Source organism: Bufo bufo, chromosome 1 (genome assembly GCF_905171765.1).
Source record: "Bufo bufo chromosome 1, aBufBuf1.1, whole genome shotgun sequence".
Lineage (NCBI taxonomy): Eukaryota > Metazoa > Chordata > Amphibia > Anura > Bufonidae > Bufo > Bufo bufo.
Window position 1 is genome coordinate 739,906,055 of NC_053389.1, and position 22,323 is coordinate 739,928,377.

Sequence of the window (22,323 nt, forward strand, 5' to 3'; positions counted from 1 at the left end):
ATGCAAACTGTGGTAATTCCTACACCGTTCACCTGATTTGGATGTAAATACCCTCAAATTAAAGCTGACAGTCTGCAGTTAAAGCACATCTAGTTCGTTTCATTTCAAATCCATTGTGGTGGTGTATAGAGCCAAAAATGTTAGAATTGTGTTGATGTCCCAATATTTATGGACCTGACTGTAGATAACTCAGAGATCAGTTTTTTGGACACACTGGTACAAAAGGATCCTGATGGCCATTTACAACTTGACCTATACAGCAAACCCACTGATAGAAACAGTCTATTGCATTATACTAGCTGCCACTCCAACACAACCAAAAGATCACTCCCACGTTCTCGATTCACGAGAGTCCAACGCATAGTTACTGATCCCACCATGTTAACGACTAGGCTAATAGAAATAAGTAATAAATTCTCTCAAAGGGGATACCCACCGCGACTCACTAGATGTGACACCACTGAGACCCAAGCAACTAACAACACTATAAGGCCTCATGCACACGGACGTTTTTTTTTGCGGTCCGCAAAAACGGTTTCCGTTGTTCTGTGATCCGTGTCCGTTTTTTCATCCGTGGGTCTTCCTTGATTTTTGGAGGATCCACGGACATGAAAAGTAAAAAAAAAAACTAAGTCAAGTTTGCATTGAAAATGATAGGAAAAACGGACACTGATCACGGAAACGAATCACGGACGCGGATGACTATCTTGTGTGCATCCGTGATTTTTCACGGACCCATTGACTTGAATGGGTCCGTGAACCGTTGTCCGTGGAAAAAAATAGGACAGGTCATATTTTTTTCACGGACCGGAAAAACGGATCACAGATACGGAAGCCAAACGGTGCATTTTCCGATTTTTCCACTGACCCATTGAAAGCCAATGGGTCCGCGAAAAAAAACGGAAAACGGAACAACGGCCGCGGATGCACACAATGGTCGTGTGCATGAGGCCTAACTAACAACCCACGAATTCCTTGCATTACTACTTACCCTCCGATCATGCCCAAAATCCATCAAACGGTACGAAAGAGCTGGTCAATTTTGCAACAAGCCTACCCTCATATACAGGAATTCCAGATCCCCCCCCCCCCCATTCTTGACCTGCTATAAACACAGCCACAAACTTGTCCATGCTGTCATTTGACCAATGTCTAACATACCACGACAACGCTTTCTACAAAACCCAATATTCTGTACTTTTCCATGCCTCCATTGTGCACAGTGTTCGAACATAATTAGAGGGAATTACATCACCCATCCTCACACAGACCAGAATTTTCCCATAAAGGATTACTATACCTGCGATTCCTCATATGTCGTATACTTGATCTATTACCCATGTGACCTAGCATATGTAGGGGAAACCACTCAATATATCCGGGACCGGATATGCAAACACAAATCCACCATTAGAACAAAACAACTACTTTTATCAATACCAGCACATTTTCACCAACATAAACATCAAATCTCACAGTTACAATTTCAAGTTATTGAACAGGTACCATCTTCACGGCGAGGAGGAAACTGGATTTTACAATTGCAACAGAGAGAATGTACATTATCTTTCTAAAAATGTTTTCTTTTTTTTTTCTCCTTATTATATCCCCCATCCCTTTCAATTGTCTGTCACATAATTCATTAATTTCATTTTAATTTTTTAATTTTTTTTTTTTTTTCAATTTTCTCATTTCTTTTATTTCATTCATTTTTCTCATAATTTTTTTTTCATACTGTTCATAATTCAGCAATTTTTTATATTGTCCATGGTTTTGCAATTTATCCTCTAATTGTGTGCTCATTGTAGCACTCATTTCTAGAGATGGCCTTGCAGTTCGCCCGGAGGTCGTTTCGCAGCGAACTTTGCTCGTTCTAGAACATATGGCAATGTCCGCCTGCACCATATTCTTTTACATTGTGATGAACTTTGACCCATGACACATCTATGAGGTGGGACAGGACAGCCAGTTGAGACGTTTCAGCACATTGACATACCCCCTACCTTATAAATAAACCTGATCTGGAAACCATTTTATATTCAGTCTTTTGTCAGTGTATTTGTATTGTGCAGCAGTTGTGTGCTGTTCTGCTGCGATACTGCAGCTACACAGAGTGCAAAACGCTATTGGAACAAATAATTTTTACTGGTGTGAAATACCAGTTGCCCCCCAAAAAAAGTGATTGAAGCAGGGGTGTTACATACCAATAATATACTTTCTATATAGTGCAGTTGGGTAGTGCAACATTTGTTTGTGGTTTTGCTGCGTTATCGCAGCTACACAGAGTGACAAACGCTATTGGAACAAATAATTTCTACTGGTGTGATATACCAGTTCCCCCCCCCCCAAAAAAAAGTGATTGCAGCAGGGGTGTTATATACAAATAATATACTTTCTATATAGTGCATTTGGTTAGTGCAGAATTTGCTGTTTTGGTGCGTTACCAGAAATACCAGTTGCCCCCCAAAAAAGTGATTGAAGCAGGGGTGTTACATACCAATAATATACTTTCTATATAGTGCAGTTGGGTAGTGCAGCATTTGTTTGTGGTTTTGCTGCGTTATCGCAGCTACATAGAGTGACAAACGCTATTGGAACAAATCATTTCTATTGGTGTGATATACCAGTTGCCCTCCCAAAAAAGTGATTAAAGCAGGGGTGTTATATACAAATAATATACTTTCTATATAGTGCATTTGGGTAGTGCAGCATTTCATTACGGTTTTGCTGCGTTACCGCAGCTACATAGAGTGACAAATGCTATTGGAACAAATAATTTCTACTGGTGTGATATACCAGTTGCCCCCCAAATAAATTGATTGAAGCAGGGGTGTTATATACCAATAATATACTTTCTATATGGTGCATTTGTTTGCTGTTTTGCAGAGACCGGGGGCAAGCTAGTGGGACTGGGGGAGGAATGGAAGGATGGACTAGAACAGTTCAGAAGGAAAGGTGTAGGGTAAAAAAATACACATAAACCTCTTAATTTTATGTATACTAATGCCAAAAGCCTGACTAATAAAACCGGGGAACTGGAATTAGTGATGTGTGAGGAGGACTATGACATAGTGGGAATAACTGAGACATGGCTGGATGATAGCTATGACTGGGCAGTTAATGTACAGGGTTACAGTCTGTTTAGAAAGGATCGTCAAAACTGGAGAGGGGGAGGGGTCTGCCTTTATGTAAAGTCCTTATAATAAACCCATTAAATAGCACACATATAGTATAACTCGATCTTTATTAATTAAAAGAGAATAAATAAGTACATGATACAGCAAAATACAATTTCATATAGTGGTAGCAGTGCAGGAATGTACTGCGACAAGTATAAAACCACCATACCGCCTACAATAATATTAACTCCTATAGTACGTTGAGTGCTGTCAAGAAGAAGATTGCACAACTACAATGCTGCAATACTGATGTAAAAATGCATATATACCGATGTAGGTAGTAAGCAACTCAATGCTTGACCTCATGTCATTGTTTCATCCTGCCCATAGTAGTACTGCTGCATAAAAGTCAGTATTGGATCTGTACAAGAAAATCCCAATACATCAACAGTGTACTGAGATAGTTGCAACCAAAAGACAAGGAGCAATGGATGAAAAAGAAGGCATGAAGCAGCCAATACTGACCAGGAGAGAAGAGAGGATGATGGCACCAACCCGACGCGCGTTTCGCCTTGCTTCTTTAGGGGGCGTCAGGTTGGTGCCATCATCCTCTCTCCTCTCCTGGTCAGTAATGGCTGCTTCATGCATTCTTTTTCATCCATTGGCATTGTCTTTAGGTTGCAACTATGTCAGTACACTGTTGATGTATTGGGATTTTCTCATGCAGATCCCATACTGACTTTTATGCAGCAGCACTACTATGGGCAGGATGAAGGTATAAGTGAGGGACATGAACATGTGGAGTCACTGTGGGTAGAAATACATGGAGGTAAAAATAAAAATAAATTAGTAATAGGAGTTTATTATAAACCACCTAATATACCAGAGTCTACAGAAAATCTACTACTAAACGAGATAGACGAGGCGGCAAATCATAATTAGGTGGTTATTATGGGGGACTTCAACTACCCAGATATAGACTGGGAAACTGAAAGCTGTCCATCTCATAAAGGAAGCAGGTTCTTGGCAATAACCAAAGACAATTACCTTTCCCAACTGGTTCAGGACCCGACTAGAGGGATGGCCATACTGGACTTAGTATTAACCAATTGACCTGACAGAACAACAGATGTGCAGGTTGGGGGACACCTGGGAAATGGTGACCATAGAGTAATAACCTTCCAATTATCTTTCAAACTAGCGTTTCTACAGGGAGGAACAAAAATACCAAACTATAAAAAAGCTAAATTTAGCCAACTAAGAGGCCATAGGCGTAACTAACTGGGACAAAGTCCTCAAAAATAAAAAATACTGCCACAAAATGGGATATTTTTAAAAGCATCCTAAAATCTAATTGTGAGAGGTACATACCTTATAGGAATAAAGGGTTAAGGAACAAGAAAAAAACAATGTGGATAAATAGAACTGTAAGGAAAGCAATAAATGACAAAAAGAAAGCATTTAAATTACTAAAACAGGAGGGTTGCCAGGAAGCACTGAAAAACTATAAGGAAAAAAATAGAATATGTAAAAAACTAGAGACCAAGAGATTAATTGCCAAAGAGAGCAAAACTAACCCTAAAATCTTGTTCAATTATAACAATGGTAAAAAGTATAAATCTGAAGGTGTCGGCCCTCTACAGAGCAATGAGGGGGGAGTTGCAGAGAGCGACGAGGAGAAAGCAAAGCTATTAAATATTTTTTTCTCCACTGTATTCACTGAGGAAAATAAACTGTCAGATGAAATGCAGAATGTAAAAGTAAATTCCCCATTAAAAGTGTCCTGTCTGACCCAGGAAGAAGTATAACATAACAGTGACTTCAAAAGATTGAAATTGACAAATCGCCAGGACCAGATGGCATACACCCCCGTATCCTAAGGGAATGAAGTAATGTCATAGCCAGACCCTTATTTCTGATATTTACAGACTCTATACTGAAAGGGAGTGTTCCACAGGATTGGCACATAGCAAATGTGGTGCCAATATTCAAAAAGGGTGCAAAAACAGAGCCCGGAAACTATAGGCCCGTAAGTTTAACATCTGTTGTGGGTAAACTGTTTGAAGGTTTTCTAAGAGATGCTATCTTGAAGGAGCTCAATGAAAATAAGCAAATAACACCATATCAGCATGGCTTTATGAGGGATCGGTCATGTCAAACTAATTTAATCAGTTTGAATGAGGAGGTAAGTTCTAGACTTGACAGTGGTGAATCAATGGATGTCGTATATCTGGACTTCTCCAAAGCATTTGACACTGTACCACATAAAAGGTTAGTATATAAAATGAGAATGCTCGGACTGGGAGAAAATGTCTGTATGTGGGTAAGTAACTGGCTCAATGATAGAAAACAGAGGGTGGTTAATAATGGTACACACACAGATTGGGTCACTGTCACTAGCGGAGTACCTCAGGGGTCAGTATTGGGCCCTATTCTCTTCAATATATTTATTAATGATCTTGTAGAAGGCTTGCACTGCAAAATATCAATGTTTGCAGATGACACTAAACTGTGTAAAGTAATTAACAGTGAAGAGGACAATATACAGATACAGATGGATCTGGATAGATAAGAGGCTTGGGCAGAGAAGTGGCAGATGAGGTTTAACACTGACAAATGTAAGGTTATGCACATGAGAAGGAATAATGCAAATTACCCGTACATACTAAATGGTAAAACACTGGGTAACACTGACATGAAAAAGGACCTAGGAATTTTAATAAACAACAAACTAAACAGTAAAAAGAAGTGTCAGGCAGCTGCTGCCAAGGCCAATAAGATAATGGGTTGCATCAAAAGGGGCATAGATGCCCGTGATGAGAACATAGTTCTACCACTTTACAAATCACTAGTCAGACCACACATGGAGTACTGTGTACAGTTCTGGGCTCCTGTTAACAAGGCAGACATAGCAGAGCTGAAGAGGGTTTAGAGGAGGGCAACTAAAGTAATAACTGGAATGGGGCAACTACAGTACCCTGAAAGATTATCAACATTAGGATTATTCACTTTAGAATAAAGACGACTGAGGGGAGATCTAATTAATATGTATAAATATATCAAGGGACAGTACAGAGATCTCTCCCATCATCTATTTATCCCCAGGACTGTGACTGTGACGAGGAGACATCCTCTGCGTCTGGAGAAAAGAAGGTTTGTACACAAACATAGAAAAGGATTCTTTATGGTAAGAGCAGTGAGACTATGGAACTCTCTGCCTGAGGAGGTGGTGATGGTGAGTACAATAAAAGAATTCAAGAGGGGTTTGGATGAATTTCTGGAGTGTAATAATATTACAGGCTATAGCTACTAGAGAGGGGTCGTTGAGTCAGGGAGTTATTCTGATTGCCTGTTTGGAGTCGGGAAGGAATTTTTTCCCCCTTAAGTGGTAAAAATTGGCTTCTACCTCACAGTTTTTTTTTTGCCTTCCTCTGGATCAACTTGCAGGATAACAGGCTGAACTGGATGGACAAATGTCTTTTTTCAGCCTTATATAATATGTTACTATGTTACTATGTTACACAGACTGACAAACGCTATTGGAACAAATAATTTCTACTGGTGTGATATACCAGTTGCCCCCCCAAAAAACTGATTGAAGCAGGGGTGTTATATACCAATAATATACTTTCTATATAGTGCATTTAGGTAGTGCAGCATTTGTTTGCGGTTTTGCTGCGTTACCTCAGCTACATAGAGTGACAAACGCTATTGGAACAAATAATTTCTACTGGTGTGATATACCAGTTGCCCCCCAAAAAAGTGATTGAAGCAGTGGTGTGATATACCAATAATATACTTTCTATATAGTGCATTTGGGTAGTGCAGCATTTGTTTGCGGTTTTGCTACATTACCTCAGCTACATAGAGTGACAAACGCTATTGGAACTAATAATTTCTACTGGTGTGATATACCAGGTGCCCCCCCAAAAAAGTGATTGAGGCAGGGGTGTGATATACCTTCTTCCACAAATACTGCTCTTCTATAGGGATTTTTGTCCCAGGGTCATTTTGAAAATGACAGGCAAAGGAAGAGGTAGGCCATTCCGCAAGGGTGGTAGGGGTCGGCCAGGTGCACCAGGCCAAAGCCTAAGTGGGAAATTGCAGAAGGTGCATGCGATTACGTCAAAGGACGCACCAAACTTGGTTGAGTGGCTCACTGAGCCTTCCGCTTCTGCACCCTCCTCATCCTCTCTATCTGCACCCTCTTCATTATCTGCTGTGTGCACCCCTAAAGACACCACCACCACCAACATATCCCCTCCGCTCGAGTCAGAGGAATTATTTTGCCATCCATTCCAAGATCTTACCGATGCGCAGCCATTCTTGGCATCGGATCAGGAAGAGGAGGTATCAACAGTCGCCATCCAGCAGTCTGACGACAGTACCCAGATCAGCCCAAGGTGGGTGGTCCCCACTGTTGCTGCCTACTACAAGATCGCTAATGTCAGTGGTGGTGAAGGTGACGATAATGACGTGTCTATGGACATCACGTGGGTGCCCACAAGTGAGGAAGAGAGGGGGAGTTCTGAGGGAGAGACGGAGCAGCAGATAGGGAGGAGAAGGTGGAGAAGCAGGCAGAACTTACAGTGCATAGGAGGCAAAAGCAGACTGCTACTGTATCTGGAACGAGCCATCCACCATGCACGGTCACATCTGGCGCTCCCAGGACGCCGGCACATGGCTCCACAGTGTGGGCTTTTTTTTTAACATGTCCGCTGTTGAATATAGTGTTTCTATCTGCAGCCTGTGCTGTCAACGCATACAGTAAGTCGCAGTAAGCCCAACACTCACCTAGGGACGACCGCCTTAAGAAGGCATCTGGCCTCCCATCACCGAGCCTAGTGGGAGCAACACCGTCAGAACCCATAAAGCCACACGTCCTGCCTCTTCACCTTCTCCTCTCACCTCCAGTTTGTCCTCCACTCCAACTTCCGCCGTGCCTTCGTTGCGTTCATCTGGCAAATGGCAGGCTTCCGTGGCCCAAATGTTGATGACGTTGGATAACCCTTATGCCCAACAGCTGACCATTGGCTTGTCGGAACTGCTAGCCCACCAAGTACTGCCATATAAACTGGTGGACTCTGAGGCCTTTAGAAAATTTGTGGCCATTGAGACACCGCAATGGAAGGTCACAGGAAGGAAATATTTCTCCCAGAAGGGCATCCCGAAGCTATATGGCCACGTTCAGTGCAAGTGAATGTATCTCTGGAACACAATGTCGGTGCCAAGATACATCTGACCACAGACACGTGGTCTAGCAAACACGGGCAGGGATAGTATATAACTTTTACTGCCAACTGGGTGAACCTTTTGACGGCCATTAAGCATACAACCCGTGGCACTTGTGTGGATTTGGTGTTACCGCCACGGATTGCCTCTTCTTCTCCTCCTACTCCACACTCCGTCTCCTCATCGGCTGACTCCTCCTTTTTCACTGCTACCGCCTCTTCTGCTGTGCCCCCTAAGCTCCCCAGAACCTATTTTACATGCCAGGTGAGACGTTGCCATGCTGTGCTGCGGCTGTTGTGCCTGGAAGCCAAGAGCCACACCGGTCCTAGACTCCTTTCAGCTTTGCGGTCACAGGCCTATCAGTGGCTAACCCCGCTCAATTTGACAGTTGGTAAAATGATGTGAGACAACGGTGCCAATCTGCTGATCGCGCTGAAACAGGGCAAAATTACGCACGTGCCATGCATCGCACACGTTCTGAACTTAGCCATGCAGCAATTCGTTGCCAAATACCCCGGGGTCCAGAAGATCTTACACGGACATGGCTCGCCTTGCTGACGTTCAGCATCGACACCACCTTCCCGTCAGACGTCTGATTTGTGACAGCCCGACGCGCTGGAACTCCACCTTGTATACGCTTGATAGGCTGCTCCAGCAGCAATGTGCCGTTAATGACTACCTGTATGAACTCTGTGGCAGGACAGGTTCTGGGGAGTTTGGCTTCTTTTCACTGTGCCAGTGGCTGCTTATGCGCGACGCATGCAGACTTCTGCGGCCATTTGATGATATCATCAAACTGGTCAGTCGCAGCCAGGGCGCATCAGTGACATCGTACTTTACGCCTTCTACCTGGAGCATGCATTGTGTCGTGTAATTGATCAAGCCGTCGAGGAGCAGGAGCAGGAAGAGGAGGAAGTCGCAATGCTGGATGAATTTCCAGGGGGGCTACTCTATCTGAGACAAGTCAACAGGAATCTGAAGAGGAGTCAGAGGAGGATGGTGTTGGGGCGGAGGAGGATCAAGAAGAGCATGCTTTAAACTTTTCTTGGATCTCTGTTGTTGTCCGTGGCTGGGGGGAGGAGAACGAGGACGACATTCTCCTGGATGATAAGCACGAGCCAGGCCACCCCACTGCTTCCAGTTTAGTGCAAATGGGGGCCTTCATGCTCCAGTGTTTCAAGAGGGACCCCCATATAAAAAGCATAAAGGGCAAGGACCAGTACTGGGTGGCAACGTACTTAGACCCCCGGTACAAAAACAAAATAGCGGACATGTTACCAGCATCACAGAGGGCTGGCAGAATGCAGCACTTCCAGGCTTTGCTTCTAGAAATGCTGCATTCTGCTTTTGCGGGCGCTGGCAGAGGATTTTCCACTCACAGAGAGACAGTTGCGGGTACTAATCCAACAGCGCATGCAAGAAGAGGGCGGTTTGAAGATGTGTTGGTCACTTCGGATATGAGATCATTCTTACAGCCAACCCATCGACAGCCACCCTCCGGATCCAGCCTCAGGGAACGCCTAGACCGACAAAAGTCCGACTACATCAAGTTAACGGCTGATGTGGAAGCTCTAAGAAAAGAGGAACCCCTGGACTACTGCGTGTGCAGGCTTGACCTCTGGCCAGAGCTAGCACAATTTGCCAAGGAACTCTTGGCTTGCCCCTCGTCAAGTTTCCTGTCCGAAAGGACGTTTAGCGCAGCAGAGGGGATTGTGACCGATTAGCGCACTCGCCTTGCTCACGACAGTGTGGACTACCTCACATTTCTAAAAATGAATGAGGCATGGATCTCGGAGTAATTCAACACATGTGACGAGTCGACCACGTTTAATTGAATTTCCTCATGACAACTCACAAATATCCTCCAACACTCAGAACAAATCGTGGTACCTGTCTTAGGTAAATACAGCGGCATAAACTGCCTTTTTTGTCCGTTGAATGCCTAATGTTTTGGGCCTCGGAGGAATTCAACACCTGTGACGACCACGTGTTTCAACTATTATCATTAGGGTTTTTTTTAGGAGGGGGGATTTCGATAGCCATGTTTTTAATCCAATTTTATATTTTTAGTTCTTTTAAACATATGTATTTGACCTATATTTGTACTGGCCTTCAGTAAAATTGATATCCAATGACTGTGTAATCTACCTCCAACCACATACTTACTTGTTCTTTTCTGTACGCTGAATGCATCATTTTTGAGGCCTGTAGTCCACTGGCCTGCTGTAAAATTGATATTCAATGACCGGGTAATCTACCGCCAGCCACATACTTACTTGTTCTTTTCTGTACACTGCATACATAATTTTTGGGGCCTGTAGTCCACTGGCCTGCTGTTAAATTGATATCCAATGACCGGGTAATCTACCTCCAGCCACATACTTACCTGTTCTTTTCTGTACGCTGAATGCGATGCTCTGAGGACTAGTATTTACACCCATAGAAACTTATGATGATGTAAAAAGTGCTAGCTCACAGCATGTTCATGGGTCATTTTTTGGGGATGCAACAGCATGTACCATATACAGTATTGTATATTAATTTCACTTGACCAGTAGATGGCACTGTATGTTAAGGTTACCAGTTGTGTATATCTGTAAAACTTGTTGGTTCTCTATCTCTCTCTTTATACCAAGATGGCTGCTGTTACAGTTTGCTGAAATGTCTTGTATGTTTGGAACTTAATCCACACAAGTAAACCAACTTCTGCCTCATCACAAGCTACTAGTGTCGTCTCTAACCCATGACCAACACCATTAACCTTTAATTTGTAAAACGTTGCCAAATAAAGATTGTCTATAACATAAGTAAAAGCCAGAGACCATTCATAAGGAAACATCACTACACCGACTAAAGAGGTTGCTTATTTATGACTTGAGGACTACAGAAAAGAGACTTCAGAACTTACAGTATATTAATTGATTATGAATGTGAAATTGTGTCTGTCAAAGGATTCTTCAAAGCACACGATAGATTTATATAATTTGGGGAAGTTGTATTATAATTTTAAACCTTAAAGGGGTTCTCCGGGAATTAAGAAAATAAAAATACTTAAACATTACTTTATTTTTAAATATATTCCCAAATACCTTTCATTAGTTATAAAGGCTCGTTTTGTCCAGGGAGCAATCATTAGGAGAGATAAAATGACCGCTGTCCTATTAGTACACACAGAACCTGAGGTGGTCACCAGTGGCGGATTACAATAGGGACGTTCGGGTCGGCAGCCCCGGGCCCAGCGCCGACCCGAACGCCCACATACTGCGGCGGGGCACGGGAGCGCATAGCTCCCTGACCTGTCACCTATCACCGCCATAGGCTTCAGGCCTAGTAGGCCTGAGGCCTATGCGGTAGTGAAATCCCGCCTTCGTCTGCGATCAAGTGCCTGGCCCTGGACGGTAAGTATTTAGCTTTTCATTTTTTTTTTACAATTTAAATTTTTTTATTTCATGTGCCTACTTTGGGGGACATGTGGGGGACGAGACACAGAGGAGGACATATTAGGGAAGGGACCTCGAGTACATGGGAGGGGGAATGTGGGGCTGTGTGGGGCTAAATTTTTATGGGAGGGACTACTATGTGGGGGCAAATTATTATGGAAGCCGGACTACTATGTGGGGGCAAATTACTATATGGGGCAGTGTGGGGGCAAATTACTATGTGGGGGCAAATTACTATATGGGGCAGTGTGGGGGCAAATTACTATGTGGGGGCAAATTATTATGGGAGGGACTACTATGTGGGGCAAATTACTATATGGGGGCAGTGTGGTGGAAACTATTGTGTGGGGGCAGTGTGGGGTAATTACTATGTGGGGGCAGTGTGGTGGCAAATTACTATATGGGGCTGTGTGGGTCCAAATTATTATGGGAGGGACTACTATGTGGGGGCAAATTACTATATGGGGGCAGTGTGGTGGAAATTACTATGTAGTGGAAATTACTGTGTGGGGGCAAAGTACTATATGGGGGCAGTTTGGGGGAAATTACTGTGTGGGGGCAAATTACTATGGGGGAATTACTATGTGGGGGCAGTGTGGTGGAAATTACTATATGGGGGTGTTGCTATTGGGGAGGCACTGTAGGGGCAATTCTATTATTTTTGGGGACACTATACAGGGATTATTACCTGGAGCACAATAGAGGGTGTTATTATTACTGGGGCACTCTAGGGGACATTATAGCTGCTGTGGACACTATAGGGACATTTGGGGTAATTTATCAAACTGGTGTAAAGTAGAACTGGCTTAGTTGCCCATAACAGCCAATCAGATTCCACCTTTCATATTTGACAGCTCTTTTGGAAATCCAGTTCTACTTTACACCAGTTTGATAAATGACTCCAATTATGTCTATTAGGGTCACTATTTTTTCAGCAGTATAGTACCTTGGACATTGGGGGGCACAACGGGCACAGTATTGGGAGTGGCAGCAGGATGACACTGTGGGGACACCAGGATGAGGAGGAATTGAGAAATCGAACGTGTCTGTGTTACAAACTGTAGAGACGAGATGCGGCTGAAAGAATTTGCCATGGTGGTCTGGGTCAAATGGAGGTGAAGAGGAAAGAGAAGGTCTACATGACAGGAGATGTCACTGGATGTAAGAGGTATGTGGTGCTGTATTCTCCTCCATGTCTTTTTTATTATAATTATATGTATTTTAAATTTGGCGACCAAATTTTTCAGTTTAGGACCCAATTTTGGGTATTTTTTTTTTTGTCTGAAGATGTCATATGGCCTAACAAGAGACTGTGGCGCTCATGAAGCACCGCAGCCTCCTCATACAAAAAAAAAACTAAACTAAAATGGGGAGGGGGGGGGCAAGTTGGTTAGACAGCCCCGGGCCTATCATGCACTTAATCCGCCCGTGGTGGTCACACATGCTCAGTTGCATGTGTCAACCACCACCAGCCGTATCTACTGTTAGAAGCACTCAAAGTTACTGGGAGAGATCTGCATCTGAAAGTACATGTCCCCTGAGAAAGGACAAACCCTGTGAAAGGACATGCTCCCTGAGAATGGTCACACTTCTTGAGCACAGACACACCGTTGAGAAAGGACATCCACCTGAGAATGGAAACGCCCATGAGAAAGAAGATGCTTCCTGAGCTGCCAGCCCGAAGAGAATCTAGTAGAGCAATTGGAACACTAAATAGTGGGAGCTCTAGAACCATGTGAGGTACATGGCTGGTTCTAGATTTTCTAGAAAGAAATTGTCATGTACTATATTATGCCTGTTATTTTTTACATCATGGCATAGCCCCTTTAAACTTAGATATATGCAGTACGCAGCCCTGCAGGGTGAGCGAGTGTGAGGTCACAGGGGTAGTTAACAAACCGAGGGTTGTTCTTGGTACTCACAGTTTTTATATACCCTGGGCAGGCGTACAGCAGTGATGGAGAGGCTGGCACATGGATCCTCTGGGGCCCACTCCGTGTATAGGGACCAAGCCAGGTGGTAGGTGAGGTGCCCTGGGTGTTGCAGGTTTAATGTGACGGTGGCAAGATCCCTTTAAGTTCGTGACGCCAGTGCCGGTAACGGTGGCACACCGATTTCTTGTAGTAATAATTGAGGAACACACGTTGCAGTGAACCAAAACTTCCTTTTACTGAACAGTTCAACTATTTACAGTCTTTAGGCAGTTCCACATGTAAAAGGTTGTAACAGGCAGTCCTTATATCAAATGGCAGGCAATGTTCTTGCAAGATACTCAGAGGGTTAAACACTTACAGATCAGGCTGCACTTTCTCAAAATCCTGTCTGACTTTCTCCAAGGCCCGTATGCCCTATTGCTGGCTTTATCCTTGGGTAGGGAAAACTTCCTCTGGTATATGTCTCCTTGCTGTAAATATATCCTTCTGCCCTTCAGCTCTCTGTTTGGCTGTAATCAACTTGGCTCTGCACTGTACTTTTATAGGAACTTAGTTTCTCAGGAGGTAGCCTCTTCTCCTGGTGCAACTTCTGAGCTTCTTTTGCTCAGGAACCTCAGGCAGGCTAGACTGTACTAACTAACCTCCTGGAATATACTGCACTCCCTCTTTCCTGTCTGGGCCTAACTATTTATACTAGGGGGTGCCCTAGCTCCCTCTACAGCTTGGGAGGAGAAACTACACTCCTAACAGGCCTGGTACACAGGAAATAACATGGCATTACAATGCAATACAAAACACATTTCTCCCACAGGAGGTGGGAGCAACATAACCCTTAGTAGTGCCCACCTTTACGTAGTGGGACACTACATATACATTGGTTAATTGTATGCTATATACTTCCCAGTAGTAGATTTGAAATCTATTTAGAAGGTTCCAGAAAGTAATTTTCTCCGTATCTTAGTAACCATATAAATGGATTCTAAGTTCTGCAAAAGTGGAAAATAATTAAAAATATTACTATTATTAATTTTGATAGCACTGAATATTTTGAACACTGGAACAATACTATAATAGTGGTTATGAAGCATCCAATGCTGTAAGAATCAACACATATTATGTCTATTGCAAAGTTCAAATTGTCTGGTGTTGTCTTTTGAGGCAATTGTGTCCTCAACTTCCTTATGACTCATAATGCACTTTCATCTGTAGAGTGGACACAGGTCCTTGCTACCAGAAAGGGATAGGACCAACTAGGCCCAGGCTGCTTCTTGCCCTGCCTCTATGGTCTGCTTGCCCTTGGAAATTGATGAATACCAAGAAGCAAAAAAAAACAACATATACATACATATAATGTGTGCACAATAAATTGTACGGTCCCAGTGTCTTTATATTTCAAGAAATATCAATAACATAAAAAAATAATATTCATCTTTATTGAAGTGATAAGTTTTATGACGGGGGTCATAAGTATCAATAGTGCATCATACGGACTCAGACGCTGAAACAGTGAGTCCTGTAGCTGTAGCATATCTCACCCAGCTTATTACTTGGATTGACATTGGCTTGTGTAAGCAATGACCCAATACACAATTTAAGATACATTTTCCATGCTTTTTCTATCATGGTGGTTAGTGATGAAGAAATGGCCACAGACTGGTGGCAACACGGCAGTGAAACAACCATATCCATATCTATATGTCCCAAACCAATTTTATCTCCCACGTTAGACCTTCAACATTAATTTATTAGTAACATGTTTCCTATGGGTCCTTCTGTCACATTGGCATCAAATGAAATCTCTGTTTAAACTACTGATCCGTTTGAGGATTGTAGTGCTAAAAAGCACTCTGTGTGATAATGGTCTCACCAGTGAATTCCCTGGAGGCTATGGGAAGTAAGGTCCTGGGATAACTGAAAGCAAGCCTCAAATCCAACTCAAACCCAAGAGCTTGCGCATGATGGGAAAACCAGATGAGCTGCTCATTCTGGGATTTCAGAAAGAATGATAAACTGACAAGGTCGAATAAAGAGATCATTTTAAATCAGACAGTTATTTACAGTAAAATCCAAAGGGGGACAAATTGAATGCTGTGCAAGCACCATGAAACTGAATAACCCATGATGGTGATCAAATAGGTAATACATTCATAATGATCTGTTTAATAATAATAATCTTTATTTATATAGCGCCAGCATATTCCCGTTCCCCATCCAGTAATGTATTTCCATTTCAAGGTAACCAATGGAAAAAAACATGTAAATTTCAAAACACATCTATTGCCACTCCCCCAAGCCATGCAGTGGATCGTTAGTGACTAGACTACTACATATTATACAAATGGATCTAGTAATGACGAACGATAATTTTATGGCATGCTGAAGGATCCCGGTGGACAAAAAACAAGCAATGTATTGCTTATCTTTCGATTGTTCATACGGTACTTATTACATCTTGTCCATTTTGCTTGTATGCACAAGAATCTGTATGATATTTTCTCTGTGTAATAGTACCTTAAGACAATAGTACAATAGTACAATAGTACCCTGCAGAAATGAGTCTAAAGTACCCCCTCCAAAGGGGAGGTGGTGTCCCAGCCAGCAGTGCACCATCAGCTTTGCTGGAGCGAGAGGAAAAAGCAGAAAGCCTCAGAAATCAGGAGGAGAGGTTCCCTGGATAAAGATAAAGAGGAAGAGAAAAGAGAGAAATAGACAGAGTCAGACTACCAAGCTAAGTAAAGCAGAAAGAAAGGAAAAGTTTCTATTTAATCCTGTTAGCACAGCAGAGCTAAAGAGTTTCAGATATAGCAGGGCCGAGTGTGTTTTCCTGACAGAATTAATGCGAAAGCCTGCTGGTGACCAAGATAAAGTTGGAAGATTGTTCTCTGATGCAAGTTTATTCAAATAAAGCTGTTTTCAACTTTAATACAAGTCTGGACTCTATTCATTTCTTCATCCCCTTCATCAACTATCTCTTGTACTGCTTCGGACAACTGCGCCTGGGGGTTCCAGGGTATCCAGGTAGGAGCATTGTGACACTTGCACAGCCACACTTAATGGAACATTATAGGCCACCTTACACCACTCTGGCATTCCTACACCTGGGTACCACTAACACCATCTACTTAGGGGGACTCTGTCCCTCATTGCTGAAAGGCAACTGGCGTCACAACAAAAAATTCTCACTTAAAGGGACCCCCGGGTAGTTCCCTTACGTCCACTGCATCAAATTTGGTGTCACAAACAGGATCCGTACAAAACAAATCTGTGTGCCCATGAACTGTATAGCCTACTGGATTTACGAAACTACCTTTAAAAATTACTTTAATGCATTTATTACGGAGCGGCAAGCGCAAAACCACGTGCGCCGGCGTCCGAAGGGTTAATCAGCCGGGTAGTTCCCTTACGTCCTCTGCAGTAACAGCTCCACAAGTCGGCGCTGCCGTGGAGTTTGGCAGAGACCGACAGGCTCAATGACTGGCCCACCTTCTGTTCTACATGTTTGTGCAGGGCTGGTACTGCCTTTTTGGCAAAGAAATGACGGCTTGGGACTCTCCACCTCGGCTCGGCACAAGCCATCAGTTCTCTGAAAGGTGCAGAGTCCACCACTTGGAAAGGGAGGGACTGCAGCAACAGCAACTTGGACAGGAGCACATTCAGCTTATGCGCCGTTGGATGAGTGCACGCATACTGTTGTCTTTTGGCAATCACTTCGATGATCGATTGCTGACGGAATGACTGACAAGGAGTAGGAGGGCGAGGAGCAGGAGCATCAGGACCAGCAGATGATGGGAAAGACAGACAGCTCCCTTCGGCTGAGGTGGTGGAGCCTTGACTGCCTGAAATCAGCTGCATGGCACTGGGTGATGTAGCGGTTGCTGCGGCAGGCTGGACCACCCCATCGGAGCCACGGTTCTCCCAGGCCACTATATGGTGACGCTGCATATGTTGTGCAGGGCCGTGGTGCCAACATTGACACCCTGGCCACGCTTCACCTTCTGCCAACATATTCTACATATGGCCATGTTCACCTCCTACGGCGGCTTAACAAAAAACTGCAACACCGCCGAATAGGTGATTTTACCCCCAACACTATGCACTGACTGACTGCTACCGCCGCTGCTTCCATGAATCCATGCACCGCTACTTACTGGGCAGGTCTACCCCAGGCACGTTTGGCTCCCAACCTCCCACTGTTGCCACCCTGCTGACTCCCGGCCACGCTAGTGACTTGCTGGCTCCGCTGCTGCTTCACGGGCAAGCTGCCACCCTCTTTTACCGATGATGATGAAGCCCCTTCGCCACCCGGCACCCAAGTGTGATCAGCCACATCATCATCATCGAGTACTGTCTGCATGTGTAACATCCTGAAGTATGTCACTAAACTTCTGGTCCCCTGCTTCATAATGTCAAGTGTATGTATATTGTCATCTGGTATAAGGTTGCATCACTTTCTCCATAATGTGCATTTTCCAGGCCTGTTGCATTGTATTTATGCTGTAAGATCCATGTACACCAGCAGGTGGCAGCAGTATATAGCAGAACCAAGCCAGTTAGTAGATCTAGACTGGAATAGACCATTCCAGGCTAGCTCCCCCCTATCTGAGGAGGAGTGGAATGTTCCCACATCCTACTTCAGAGGGAGGATAGAAAGTTCTAGCAGTGTACCAGCCACCCCCTGTTGGGGTAGGCTGTGTGAATAGGAGCTCCCAGAAACAGGGACCCCAACCAAGGATCCAAGCCTCTGCTGAGGCCCAGATCAACCTTCCCAGCCTGAGCCCCTTACCTCAGCTGGTTGACCAAGGAAGCAGCCATCTACAGAACTATCAGATCTCCAGGACGAAACCACCATTCCCTGCGAGCAGTCCTGTAAGTACAGATTCATAAACAAGGAGAAGATAAGTACCTCCACAGCTAGTCAGGCCCATATCAAGCAGACCACAGACAGAGCAGAAGATAGATACTTGCCAGTTCTAATAGGCGTATGTACCAGATGCAGAATATATATATATAATTCCTGCCACATATTGCCAATACCTGCTAGGATCCTAGACTATTGCTGTACATTGTAGGGATCTAAAGCTGCAGATTATAACATCAAGTAAAGACAAGTTGGACCCTATTATCTGTGTGGAATTCCATCATTCCTCAGTTACTCCTATTAACCGCACTCAATTTTGTTGCATGTGAGCCAGGATACAGGAGTCCAGCCGTACTACAGGTAGGAGACAAAGTTGACACCATACAAAGACAATATCCCCCTCTGGCATTCCTAACCTAGTACGTGTGCTCATAACATCTTAAAGGGCCCTTCTACAGTACCTGCGCAAGCTGCAACTGGCGTCACAAACTTATTCACATCTAAATCTGACCCACTGCATAGCAGCCCCCAACTGACTCAGTGTCCTGCTCATTGCACATGTCACTGATGTCACCCTCAATGGTCTCTGAGTCAGGAGCCTGACCGCTCGCAACACCAGCTCCCACGCCACTCTCCTCATCACTACTTGCCAGTGGAGGAAGCGGCGGATGTCTCCTTCACATCTTGGCTTGCCAGTAGCTGCTGACTGTCTTCTAGTAACTCGTCCTCACTGTATAGTGGAGCTGAGCTCACAGCATACAATACTTCTCTGGCTGAGGGAACAGAAAAGGACAGAGGCAGGTTGAGGACAGATGAGGGCACAGGGCCTGCTCCCGGGCCATGCCAACTAAGGGTTGTGTCTGACGAACCCACTGACTCTTGGCTGCGGGTGTCTGATGTCACTTGCGCTGGGTTGCTGGTCAAGACACGACCGCTAGCTGACACTGGGAGCTCATGTCTCTCAAAAGTGACCCCTGCTGTTACGGCCCCTTACTCTGCTGCGACCTCTGCCTGCGCCGCCGAACAGCAAATATATATTTTTTGCCACTAATACACGCCACAAATTCTATAACTGCTTCGCTGAACGGCAAATATATTTGTATTTTGCCACTATTACACGACAAAAAGGGCTTTAGAACAGATAACTGCTTCTCTGAACGACAAATATATTTTACTTTTGCCACTAATACACGACAACAAGTGCTGTAATTTTTGCACTTCACCCCACAACGGCTAATAAGCCCTTTTTTCCGACTAATACAAGCCAAAAAAATGCTTTAGAACATATAATTGTACCGCACAAGGGGAAATAAGACATAGAAATATTTTCTTGTAATAAACCCTGTTAATGGCTGTACACTTCAATAACAAGAACGGTTTGCTGGAATTACAAAGCTGTATAATGGCAATTTGGATCCTCAGTCAGTGCAGCAAGGTATAATAGGATTGTTCCTATTACCCAGGCTGTAACCTCCCCGACTGAACCCTGTTCAACATAAATGTTGTGAAATAATTCCTCCCTATCTTTTCCCTACACCTTGAATAATCTTTTCCTGCACTTGTAAATAATTTTTTTTGCACAATTAAGTTTTTTCTAGCACTGTCCCTAGCGCCCACTGACGTCTCTCCCTGCACTAAGTACACTGGAAAATGGAAGAATCCAAGATGGCTGAGGCTATTTATAGTGCTCTGACATCACAGGGCTGGCTGCTGATTGGCTGCATGCATGGCATTACGGTCCCGCCTTCTGAATCGTTACCACGAAGCGTGAGCAAATTCGGATTCGGTGCGAATCGAATTTTTCCTGAAATTCAGATCGAATTCCACTTCATCAACTTCAATTCGCTCATCTCTAGTCAAGAGTTTTTTTTATTTTTTAATGTGATTATGACAGAATGTTTGAAAGAACTGGGGAAGACACCAAAAGAGAGAGGTTTAAAATTTTAGTTAGGTTAGGAAAGAGAGAGACTAGAGAAGGTGGGATGGAATGGGGTCACTAGTGCAGGTAGTGGGGCAACAAAAAGAGAGGAGCCTGGAGAATTAGCTATGGGGGTTGCCGTCATTTTCTTAGAAATAAGTCTGTCGCTTCAATAGTTTGCTTCTATTGTCTTGTAGACAATTTCCCCCTAAAATTTTTATACCATAAGAGCACTAGATGTGCTTTATTGTTTCCAAGGGTTGTCCTGTTGAACCACTCATTTCTAATTAATGGGTTGACCAGCAATGAGCTAAAGTAATCATACGGGGAAGGGTGTACAACTGAATGGATCCTCCAGAGTTAATCTTTGTAACAGCTATAATTAGGCTATTAGGAGAGGGTCCTTATTGTATGACCTTCATTAAATGGATTGTCTATCCAATTAGGGAATTTGTCCTAGAATAACATCTTATTACCTATGCACAGCATAGGTCATAGGTATCTGAACAGGTTGGGATCCCAGTGATCATAAGAATGGAGGTAGAGTGTTCCCTGTTTGAAAGGAGCAATGGTCTACAATGTACAGTCGTGGCCAAAAGTTTTGCGAATTACATAAATATTGGAAATTGGAAAAGTTGCTGCTTAAGTTTTTATAATAGCAATTTGCATATACTCCAGAATGTTATGAAGAGTGATCAGATGAATTGCATAGTCCTTCTTTGCCATGAAAATTAACTTTATCCCCAAAAAACCTTTCCACTGCATTTCATTGCTGTCATTAAAGGACCTGCTGAGATCATTTCAGTAATCGTCTTGTTAACTCAGGTGAGAATGTTGACGAGCACAAGGCTGGAGATCATTATGTCAGGCTGATTGGGTTAAAATGGCAGACTTGACATGTTAAAACGAGGGTGATGCTTTAAATCATTGTTCTTCCATTGTTAACCATGGTGACCTGCAAAGAAACGCGTGCAGCCATCATTGCGTTGCATAAAAATGGCTTCACAGGCAAGGATATTGTGGCTACTAAGATTGCACCTCAATCAACAATTTATAGGATCATCAAGAACTTCAAGGAAAGAGGTTCAGGGCGTCCAAGAAAGTCCAGCAAGTGCCAGGATTGTCTCCTAAAGAGGATTCAGCTGTGGGATCGGAGTGCCACCAGTGCAGAGCTTGCGCAGGAATGGCAGCCGGCAGGTGTGAGCGCATCTGCACGCACAGTAAGGCGAAGACTTTTGGAAGATGGCCTGGTGTCAAGAAGGGCAGCAAAGAAGCCACTTCTCTCCAAAAAAAACATCAGGGACAGATTGATCTTCTGCAGAAAGTATGGTGAATGGACTGCTGAGGACTGGGGCAAAGTCATATTCTCCGATGAAGCCTCTTTCCGATTGTTTGGGGCATCTGAAAAAAGGCTTGTCCGGAGAAGAAAAGGTGAGCGCTACCATCAGTCCTGTGTCATGCCAACAGTAAAGCATCCTGAGACCATTCATGTGTGGGGTTGCTTCTAATCCAAGGGAGTGGGCTCACTCCAAATTTTGACCAAAAACACAGCCATGAATAAAGAATGGTACCAAAACACCCTCCAACAGCAACTTCTTCCAACAATCCAACAACAGTTTGGTGAAGAACAATTCATTTTCCAGCACGATGGAGCACCGTGCCATAAGGCAAAAGTGATAACTAAGTGGCTCGGAGACCAAAACATTGACATTTTGGGTCCATGGCCTGGAAACTCCCCAGATCTTAATCCCATTGAGAACTTGTGGTCAATCCTCAAGAGGCGGGTGGACAAACAAAAACCCACCAATTCTGACAAACTCCA

General features: G+C 43.8%; 1 protein-coding gene across 1 annotated transcript in view; it reads left to right on the forward strand.

Moving 5' to 3' along the window:
• LOC120987195 (pyroglutamylated RF-amide peptide receptor-like) overlaps nucleotides 1–22,323 on the forward strand; it is a 373,840-nt gene that overhangs the window by 300,088 nt on the left and 51,429 nt on the right. The gene's annotated exons all lie outside the window — the stretch shown is intronic.